The sequence below is a fragment of the Podarcis tiliguerta genome, assembly GCF_965153285.1.
Source record: "Podarcis tiliguerta genome assembly, chromosome: 6".
Lineage (NCBI taxonomy): Eukaryota > Metazoa > Chordata > Lepidosauria > Squamata > Lacertidae > Podarcis > Podarcis tiliguerta.
The window spans coordinates 1,344,328-1,351,810 of record NC_139539.1 but is presented as its reverse complement, the minus strand read 5'-3'; the positions used below and the strand labels follow the sequence as shown (position 1 = coordinate 1,351,810).

The window sequence follows — 7,483 nt, the reverse complement described above, 5'->3', positions numbered from 1 at the left end:
TCCTGCTTCTGGGATGTGTTTCATGACATGGGAGTCTGGTGGGTGACAGAAAGGCAGGCTCACTGGATTGGGAACTGTGTTGTTTTTAATAATAATAATAATTTATTACTTATACCCCCATTCATCTGGCTGGGTTTCCTCAGCCACTCTGGGCGGCTTCCAACAAGAGATTAAAAATACATTAAATCTGCCATCCCAAACCTGTCTTTCCTGCTACTTTGGGGAAACAGCGCCTAGGCAGACTGGGAGAGGACATTGTCCTGGACAAACAATGCTTGGCTGCTGCTCCCAGCACAATATCCTTCCCGGTAGCATCATTATCTTCCTCCTCGTCATGCTCTTGTGAAAACAGTCCCCATCTGGGTCATCCCAAATGCTGTTGGATGGAGAAGCATTTTCAGCTATGCTTCCCAGTGGCACAGCCATCAAAGTTGTATTTAATGCATGGAATTTATACACTGCTTGATTGTAAAAAGAAGAAGCTCAAAGCAGTTTACGAAGGAGAGAGAATGATACAATTATCCATAAGAAATATAAGGACTTTCAAAAAGTTAAAATAATAATAGGCTGGAAACAGATTAAAACTCACATCAGCTTTGTAAACATGTGGACAGGAGTGTCTAAACAAAAACACATTGCAGAACATCAATGATAAAAACACAATAAAAACATACCAAGAATGCAAAAGCCTTTGACTGTGTCGACCACAGCAAACTATGGCAAGTTCTTAAAGAAATGGGAGTGCCTGATCACCTCATCTGTCTCCTGAGAAATCTCTATGTGGGACAAGAAGCTACAGTTAGAACTGGATATGGAACAACTGATTGGTTCAAAATTGGGAAAGGAGTACGGCAAGGCTGTATATTGTCTCCCTGCTTATTTAACTTATATGCAGAATTCATCATGCGAAAGGCTGGGCTGGATGAATCCCAAGCCGGAATTAAGATCGCCGGAAGAAATATCAACAACCTCAGATATGCAGATGACACAACCTTGATGGCAGAAAGTGAGGAGGAATTAAAGAACCTTTTAATGAGGGTGAAAGAGGAGAGCACGAAATATGGTCTGAAGTTCAACATCAAAAAAACAAAGATCATGGCCACTGGGCCCATCACCTCCTGGCAAACAGAAAGGGGGAAAATGGAGGCAGTGAGAGATTTTACTTTCTTGGGCTCCATGATCACTGCAGATGGTGACAGCAGTCACGAAATTAAAATATGCCTGCTTCTTGTTAGAAAAGCAATGACAAACCTAGACAGCATCTTAAAAAGCAGAGACATCACCTTGTGAACAAAGGTCCGTATAGTTAAAGCTATGGTTTTCCCAGTAGTGATGTATGGAAGTGAGAGCTGGCCCATAAAGAAGGCTGATCACCGAAGAATGGATGCTTTTGAATTCTGGTGCTGGAGGAGACTCTTGAGAGTCCCATGGACTGCAAGAAGATCAAACCTCTCCATTCTTGAGGAAATCAGTCCTGAGTGTTCGCTGGAAGGACAGATCCTGAAGCTGAGGCTCCAAGACTTTGGCCACCTCATGAGAAGAGAAGACTCCCTGGAAAAGACCCTGATGTTGGAAAAGATGGAGGGCACAAGGAGAAGGGGACGAAGGAGGACGAGATGGTTGGATGGTGTTCTTGAAGCTACCAGCATGAGTCTGACCAAACTGTGGGAGGCAGTGGAAGACACGAGTGCCTGGTGTGCTCTGGTCCAGGGGGTCACGAAGAGTCGGACATAGCTAAACAATTAAACAACAATAACAACAAAAAACATGTGAAAAGGACCCAGGCATCTTAGTAGAGCCTTAATATGGGTCATTGGGTGATGTGACTCCGCAAACATATTGTTTGCCTCCTCTTCAAGCAGAGCCTCTAGCTCTCTTTCCTGGGAAGCACTCAGATAGATGTTTGCCCAATTGCTCCCTAAATACACCCACTCTCGCCCTTCTAGCATGGCTTTCCACTGCCCATAATAAATTACTATTTCTGCAGCACTACAACCCTTAGACACATAGACCCAAAAGCATTTCATCCCCATCCCAGCCAGTTGGGCAGCTGTCGTAAGGCACAAAGGACAGCTGCAAGGAAGAGTCCCACCTTCAAACAACCATATCCTGACTAAGCTGTTATACTAAACCTTGACCGTGCTTAAGCAAGCAGAGGGAAGCTCCAAGATGTGGTAAGAAGCCAGAGGAGGGGAAGCAGGTTAGTGGCAAAGTGAGCAGCATTTTTGACTTGCGGTAACTAGCTGCACCTTTTTACTGGCCCATATATGCAAAACTCTCTTGTTAGAGCGGTGGCAAAAACAATGACATGCATTCCAAGAACGGTGGGAAGCCCTCAAGCAGAATAGAAGCACAGGAGTCCTCTGCCTGCTCATGGTTTCCAGGAACTGGGATTCAGAAGCATTTCTGTGCCCAACTATGCAGGCAAAGCATAGCCATCCTGGCTAGAAGCCATCAGTGGCCCTCCATGAATTGGTCTAGCCCTCTTTTAAAACCATCCACGTTAATGGCACCAACTGCCTCCTGAAGCAGCAAATTCCACAGTTTATAAAGCATAATAATAATAATAATAATAATAATAATAATTTATTATTTATACCCCACCCATCTGGCTGGGTTTCCCCAGCCACTCTGGGCGGCTTCCAACAAAACACTAAAATACAATAACCTATTAAACATTAAAAGCTTCCCTAAACAGGGCTGCCTTCAGATGTCTTCTAAAAGTCTGGTAGTTATTTTTCTCTTTGACATCTGGTGAGAGGGCGTTCCACAGGGCGGGTGCCACCACCGAGAAGGCCCTCTGCCTTGTTCCCTGTAACTTGGCTTCTTGCAGTGAGGGAACCGCCAGAAGGCCCTCAGTGCTGGACCTCAGTGTCCGGGCTGAACGATGGGGGTGGAGATGCTCCTTCAGGTATACAGGACCAAGGCCGTATAGGGCTTTCAAGGTCAGCACCAACACTTTGAATTGTGCTCGGAAATGTACTGGGAGCCAATGCAGATCTCTCAGGGCTGGTGTTATGTGGTCTTGGCGGCCGCTCCCAGTCACCAGTCTAGCTGCTGCATTCTGGATTAGTTCTCATTTCTGGGTCACCTTCAAAGGTAGCCCCACGTAGAGCGTGTGGCAGTAGTCCAAGCTGGAGATAACTAAACATGCGCCACCCTGGCGAGACAGTCCGCGGGCAGGTAGGGTCTCATCCTGCGTACCAGATGGAGCTGGTAGACAGCCGCCCTGGACACAGAATTGACCTGCGCCTCCATGGAGAGCTGTGAGTCCAGAATGACTCCGAGGTTGTGCACCTGGCCCTTCAGGGGCACAGTTACCCCATTCAGGACCTGGTAGTCCTCCACACCTGCCTGCCTCCTGTCCCCCAAAAACAGTACTTCTGTCTGGTCAGGATTCAACCTACATCTGTTTGCCGCATCAAGAAGGACTTCCTTTTATCCACCCTGAATCCAACCATTTCCAGTTAGACATTGGATGTCCATGGATGTCCATGATGTTATGAGAGTTGCCAGAAAAACTTTACCGTATTTCTCCATGTCACACATCATTTTATGAACCTCTATCCTGTTACCTGACTTGTATTTTCTCTAAGCTAAAGAAATCCCAAATGTTGCAACTTTTCTTTGTAGGGCTTGGGCTCCATCCCTTTCCTAGTTTTGGTTGCCAGCTGCACTGGCTCCTGGTGGAGTACAGGGTCAGGTTTAAGGTGCTGGTTTTAACCTTTAAAGCCCTATACAGCCTAGGACCCTCGTACCTACAGGACCGCCTCTCCTTGTATGCCCCACAGAGGACCTTACGGTCAGTGGCAGAGCTGGCGCATGTCCAGGGGGGCATGGCTTGCATCCTGGGGGTGTGATGCACTGCCTGCAGGGGCATGGTGCACAGCACGGGCAAGGGAACAGCCTCGATGGCACCCCCCCTGGGATCACGCTGCCGGAGGTGGTGCACTCCCCTTGCCCCCCCTCTTCCTCCGCCAGTGCTTACGGTCTGCTAACAATAACACCTTGAAGATCCCAGGCCCTAGGGAAATTAGACTGGCCTCGACTACAGCCAGGGCCTTTTTGGCCGTGGCCCCGGCCTGCTGGAACGCTCTCCCCCAAGAGACCAGGGCACTGCGGGATTTGACATCTTTCCGCAGGGCCTGCAAGACGGAGCTCTTCCGCCATGCCTTTGGGCAGGATGCAGTTTGACTTACTTTCCTTTGTATAAAACATGCCCGAAGGAGGCCCCCAACCCGCTCACAGGTCCTTGTATGACCGGTGGAAACAGTTGGTCCTGGCATTTATTAACCACTCTCAGTTCCACCCTGATAATTGCCACCTGCCCAGATTTTAACTTGTATGAATTAATTTTAATATGTATTTTAATTAATTGATGTCTGTTTTTATGCTTATTGCGTTGTTTTTATGATGTTAGCCGCTCTGAGCTCAACCTCAGCTGAGGAGGGTGGGATACAAATAAAAATTTATTGTTGTTGTTGTTGTTTAGTCGTTTAGTCGTGTCCGACTCTTCGTGACCCCCTGGACCAGAGCACCCCAGGCACTCCTGTCTTCCACTGCCTCCCACAGTTTGGTCAAACTCATGCTGGTAGCTTCAAGAACACTGTCCAACCATCTCGTCCTCCGTTGTCTCCTTCTCCTTGTGCCCTCCATCTTTCCCAGCGTCAGGGTCTTTTCCAGGGACTCTTCTCTTCTCATGAGGTGGCCAAAGTCTTGGAGCCTCAGCTTCAGGATCTGTCCTTCCAGCGAACACTCAGGACTGATTTCCTTCAGAATGGATAGGTTAGTTCTTCTTGCAGTCCATGGGACTCTAAAGAGTCTCCTCCAGCACCAGAATTCAAAAGCATCCATTCTTCGGTGAACAGCCTTCTGTGTGGTCCAGCTCTCACTTCCATACATCACTACTGGGAAAACCATAGCTTTAACTATAAGGACCTTAATTTATTATTATTATATTATTATTAACTTTTCTTTGTAGCTCTTGGGCTCCATCCCTTTCCTAGTCTTGGTTGCCCTTTTCTGAACCTTTTCAGAAAAAACATCCTATCGAGGGAAGGTGGTCAGAACTGCACATGGTATTCCAAATGTTTTCTCCATCTTCCAGTTCAAACGGTTAAGGGGTTTGTTTGTTTTCTGCAAGCCCGTGGTTCTTTGAACATGGCAGAAGGTGCTTGGTGGGCCCAGAAGGGCTGCACAGTGAAGTGGTCTGCTGATTGCGCTTGGAAGAGAGCATGAGGAGGCAAGAGGAGCCCCCTGCGCTGGATCAGGCCAAAGACCCTGCTGCCGCGCCATCATTCCATCCTCACTGTGGCCAATCAGAAGCATCAGGGAAGCCTCTGAGTAGGACATGTGCTGTTGTGTCTCTGAATGGGGAAATGGGGACCATATTGCAAAACAACCTCATTGATCTTCCCTTGTACAGGGACCACAACCTGTGCAATACATGCATCTCATCATTTCTTGTTCAATGATGGCCTCACCTTCCTACAGCCAATTAAATCTGGGCAGGACTCCCCTGAGGACGTGGCCTTATAAAGCACCTGTCTGCAGGCTGGAGAGCACTCAGCTCTGCCTAACCATGAAGTCTGGTGGCCTCGTCTTCTTCCTCGTGGGGCTCTTTGCTCTCTGTGCCATGATGCCCTCTGCCTCAGCCCAAGGTATGTGACCCCACTGGGGCCAATCCTTCTGATGCTGCTTTGTGTGGGCCTCCAAGTGGGACCCCCTTCATCCCACACCCCCAAACCCTTCCAGGTGTAGAGTTCAGACTCTTCAGAGGAGCAGAGGCACCGCTATACCTGGGAATGTTGTAGGTGGCTCCACAGCGAATCCTTCAATGTGTTGCCATCTCCTGTAGGAAACCAGAGAGTTCTTATGGATGGGAGGAAGGAAGAGAAGTGGGGTGACAGCTGAGGAAGGGAAGGGGGATGGAGATGGAGGCACCTCCCCAACACACACAAGCAACTAAAGGTGGCCCTTAAAGCTGCAGCTCAGGAGTTAAGCAGGTGCAGAAAGGAGGTCTCTGGTGCCCAGTCCATAGCTGGAAAGAACTTGGCCACTGTGGGAGACGTTAGCCAGCCCCAGCAAAGACTGATCCAATTGCAACCCAGATGTTCAACTCTGTGCTCAGAGGGAGGAGAGAAACAGGAAGAAACTTATTCATCTGGGCTGTGCTCATCCTATAAAGGCTGGGGTAAATAAAGGCTTTTCAAATGTTGTCTCTGAGCCATACTGATGTTCTTTGTTTCAGGGAAGCCTGGAAATTGCCCTTTCCATGCTCCAGCACATAAGCCACCTTGCATTAAGTGGTGTACTTCAGATTATGATTGTCCTTCCGTCCAGAAATGCTGCCCAAGCTTTTGCTCCATGGTCTGCACAAACCCAAGTAAGATGCTGAGCCCCTTGTGGATGATTTATTGTTATTTATTGCCCCCCCTTTCCCTTCACTATGGGCTCCCAGTGTGTGTTGCAGTTTGAAACTGCAGTTAAAACAAATTGCAGTCTCAGGAACAGTTGGTCCCCCACAAAATGTAGATATCTATCAGGTGGGAACAACATAATGAGGGTGTCAGACACACCTCTGTGGGAAGGGAGTTCCCCCAACTTAGGGGCTGCCCCAGAGATGACTTTGTCAAGGTGGAGGAACTGCCAAGAGAGCCCGCCTGCTGATGTTTACTCCCAAGAGAGTCCGCAAGTATGGAGAAGCTCTCTCAGATTGTTGGTGCCTAAGTTATTTAGGGCTTTTGACATTAATGTAGGCACCTTGAATGGAGTCAAGAAAGGAACTAGGTGGGCTGAAGACAGCAATTCTGCACAAATTGTCCAAGTTTTGCTCAAGGAATCATAGAATCATAGAATCATAGAATCATAGAATCATAGAGTTGGAAGAGACCACAAGGGTCATCGAGTCCAACCCCCTGCCAAGCAGGAAACATCATCAGAGCACTCCTGACATATGGTTGTCAAGCCTCTGCTTAAAGACCTCCAAACAAGGAGACTCCACCACACTCCTTGGCAGCAAATTCCACTGTCGAACAGCTCTTACTGTCAGGAAGTTCTTCCTAATGTTTAGGTGGAATCTTCTTTCTTGTAGTTTGGATCCATTGCTCCGTGTCCGCTTCTCTGGAGCAGCAGAAAACAACCTTTCTCCCTCCTCTATGTGACATCCTTTTATATATTTGAACATGGCTATCATATCACCCCTTAACCTCCTCTTCTCCAGGCTAAACATGCCCAGCTCCCTTAGCCGATCCTCATAAGGCATTGTTTCCAGGCCTTTGACCATTTTGGTTGCCCTCCTCTGTACACGTTCTAGTTTGTCAGTGTCCTTCTTGAACTGTGGTGCCCAGAACTGGACACAGTACTCCAGGTGAGGTCTGACCAGAGCAGAATACAGTGGCACTATAACTTCCCTTGATCTAGATGCTATACTCCTATTGATGCAGCCCAGAATTGCATTGGCTTTTTTAGCTGCCGCGTCACA

General features: G+C 48.0%; 1 long non-coding RNA gene across 2 annotated transcripts in view; it reads left to right on the top strand.

The window, feature by feature from the left end:
• Window positions 1-5,531: 5,531 nt before the first annotated feature.
• The window catches only part of LOC310680734, a 46,835-nt gene continuing 44,883 nt past the window's right edge, over window positions 5,532-7,483 (top strand). For both annotated transcript variants that reach the window (XR_014512879.1, XR_014512880.1), the window contains exons 1-2: window positions 5,532-5,660; window positions 6,251-6,385. This is a non-coding gene — a long non-coding RNA (uncharacterized lncRNA). The remainder of the gene's footprint in view (window positions 5,661-6,250; window positions 6,386-7,483) is intronic.